The following is a 3513-nucleotide window of genomic DNA, read 5'->3' as shown; positions in this document are numbered from 1 at the left end:
AGACATTACTGGTATAAAGGTTACCATAGAATTCTGAAACATATTTTGAAATATCTTTGGGGTTTTCATTTTCTTTGCCATCTATATTGAGCTTATGAATAGATGTAAATTCAGAATTCTTTCTTTCTAAATTGTAAAAGTATTTTGTATTTTTTTCACCTTCCTCCAACCATCTCCTTCTTGATCTTACAAATGCCCCTTTTGCTCTCTCTTCATACATTCGGTCCATTTCTAGTTGTAAAGAGAATAACTGACCCTTTCCTTGTTCATCAAGGTCCTCCATAGAGATTAGAGAAAGTATTTCTTTAACAAGTTTATCTTCCCTCAATCTTTTAAGTTCAGCAATTTCTTTACCTCTTTTCATGGCTGTTTGTCTTATTTCATACTTCATTAATTCCCAATATTTCCCATAAGACTTAAATAGTTGGGCTTTCCTCCAATTGTCTTGTATAATAACTTTGGCTTCCATCTTGAAATTATCATCTTCCAACAGTCTACTATTGAGTTTCCAATAACTCCGATTAGGTTTAACTTCAGATCCATTCATATTTAAAGATAAGAATATAACTTTATGATCTGTAGCACCACCTAACCTCGTGTCCACCTGGTTTCGCTTTTTATATATTTTTATTTCACCTTTATTTAACCAGGTAGGCTAGTTGAGAACAAGTTCTCATTTACAACTGCGACCTGGCCAAGATAATGCAAAGCAGTGCGACACAAACAACAACACAGAGTTACACATGGAATAAACGTACAATCAATAATAGAATAAGTTTATATACTGTGTGTGCAAATGCTTACTGGTGTATTGTTTACATTAAGATATTCAATATACCCAACAGAAAAATACTGCGATTTAATTTCAAAACCAAAGTAAGCCCCGTAGCAAAGCAAGATGTCAAAAAAGTTATTGATATTTGTATTGTTCCTCCCCACTGAAAACTTTAGAAAAAGACGAAAGATTTAATCGACATAAAGAGATTGGGACGGGATTCAAGGACTTCCATTTTCCTATTGCGGTAATATTAATCTCACTGCCCAGAAACAAATCTCGTGCCCTGTTAAATGTGTACAGTCACGACTGCACGAATGCATGACATTAGGATCGTAAAAATATATTCCTGTTGTAATATATTACAGTGGAAAACAAAAACTATTTCACATCAAGTGCATCATGGGTAACTAGAAACGCATGCGCAGTTGGATTTGCACTTGCTTAACGGCAGGTTGCAGTCTTGTGCTGATTTCCCCGTGCGTTAGAGGCTGTCTGGTTCTGAAAAAAAACACGTCATTGAAACCCAGCTTCAGTTCCAAAGAGAAATATTATAATGTAAAATGAAATAAACAACAACTGGGTCATTTTATCTAATACAATGTAGAATTATCCCCACAAGATCTTAGAATGTTTACCATGATAACTTTTAATAATGACAGAGATTATGGAGGAATTTATTTCTCTACCTGTCTGATCATGATTCCGTGCAGCACATATTTACACTGAACAAAAATATAAACGCATCATGCAACAATTTCAAAGATTTTACTGAGTTACAATTCATATAAGGAAATCAGTCAATTGAAATCAAATCCTTGGGTTCTAATCTATGGATTTCACATGACTGGGAATACACATATGCATCTGTTGGTCACAGATACACTACGTGGCCAAAAGTATGTGGACACCTGCTCGTCGAACATCTCATTCCAAAATTATGGGCATTAATATGGAGTTGGTCCCCTCTTTGCTGCTTTAACAGTCTCCACTCTTCTGGGAAGGCTTTTACATTTACATTTAAGTCATTTAGCAGACGCTCTTATCCAGAGCGACTTACAAAATGGTGCATTCACCTTATGATATCCAGTGGAACAACCACTTTACAATAGTGCATCTAAATCTTTTAAGGGGGGGGGGGGGGTAGAAGGATTACTTTATCCTATCCTAGGTATTCCTTAAAGAGGTGGGGTTTCAGGTGTCTCCGGAAGGTGGTGATTGACTCCGCTGTCCTGGCGTCGTGAGGGAGCTTGTTCCACCATTGGGGTGCCAGAGCAGCGAACAGTTTTGACTGGGCTGAGCGGGAACTGTGCTTCCTCAGAGGTAGGGGGGCCAGCAGGCCAGTGGTGGATGAACGCAGTGCCCTTGTTTGGGTGTAGGGCCTGATCAGAGCCTGAAGGTATGGAGGTGCCGTTCCCTTCACAGCTCCGTAGGCAATCACCATGGTCTTGTAGCGGATGCGAGCTTCAACTTCAATATAGCTTTTCACTATATGTTGGAACATTTCTGCCGGGATTTGCTTCCATTCAGCGACAAGAGCGTTAGTGAGGTCCGGCATTGATGTTGGGCAATTAGGCCTTGCTCGCAGTTGGAGTTCCAATTCATCCCAAAGGTGTACGATGGGGTTGAGATCAGAGCTCTGTGCAGGCCAGTCAAGTTCTTCCAAACCGATCTCAACAAACCATTTCTGTATGGACCTCGTTTTGTGCACGGGCATTGTCATGATGAAATAGGAATTATTTTGTACATCTCCTACCTGGAAGCAACCTGTCAGTGTTTTGCAGATCTGCTAATGTTAATGTTCCATTTGTTTAGATTTAGCCTGTGGTTAAAGTGCATTCTTTATTTCCACATGTAAATTGTACATGTAATATAGTAATACAATTAATTGAGAAAAAACTTGGAACATCATTGAGATGACAAATTTGGTTGTTTACTGTCAGAGTGGTTGAACCCGGAGAGATTTCAACTGGTTCCCCACAGCAGGATGGAATGGAAAGGGGAGAAAGTAAGGGGAGAGGAAAAGTTCTCTGTATGGCCCACCAGAGTACTCACCCCTACGGTCGAGCATGGTCTTTTAGTGGACAGGAGGACACGAAATTACCAGTAGTCCCGCAATACAGACTCTCAGGGGAACTCGGGTAGCCTTGAGTCTTCTTGGCCACGGAGACGTCGGGAACTTCCGGGATGCCTCGGAGGTAAGGTGGAATCCTTGGGTGGGCGAGTGGAATCGGACCTCCTCTCCTTCCTACGTTCCCTTAGCCTCCCATCGATCCGGATGGTCGAGGCAATGAGCGAGTCGAAATCCGTCAGTATTTCCCGGGCTACTAGCTCATCCTTCACTTCCTCCGATAATCCGTACAGGAATGTGTCGAACAGCGATTCCGGGTTTCAGGCACTCTCCGCTGCCAATGTGCGAAACTCCACCACAAAGTCTGCCATACTGCGGGAGTCTTCCCGAAGCTGGAGTAACTTCCGGGCAGCCTCTCTCCCGGACAATAGAAAATCTAAAACCTTTTTCACCTCTGCCACAAACTCCTCCAGACTGAAGCATACGGCCGACTCGAGCAGTCCGAGGGGAAGGAGGAGGTCTGCAGCTCAATGATGAGAGAAAAATGCGTGAGAAACGGCTGACAGGTTCCCGACTCTCCAGCGAAGCATTCCGGAGAAGGTAAGCGGGGTTCTCTGGAAACCAGGGAGGCCTTCGCTGCTAACAGCCGGGTTACTGAGGGGCTGGG

General features: G+C 42.4%; 1 pseudogene; it reads right to left on the bottom strand.

Moving 5' to 3' along the window:
- Positions 1-879: 879 nt before the first annotated feature.
- LOC123729057 (uncharacterized) lies at positions 880-1003 on the bottom strand (annotated as a pseudogene).
- Positions 1004-3513: the final 2510 nt, after the last annotated feature.

The sequence above is a fragment of the Salmo salar genome, chromosome 19 (assembly GCF_965601325.2).
Source record: "Salmo salar chromosome 19, fSalSal1, whole genome shotgun sequence".
Taxonomy (NCBI): Eukaryota; Metazoa; Chordata; class Actinopteri; order Salmoniformes; family Salmonidae; genus Salmo; species Salmo salar.
The sequence above is the reverse complement of the archived record's forward strand: the minus strand, read 5'-3'. Positions and strand labels throughout refer to the sequence as shown.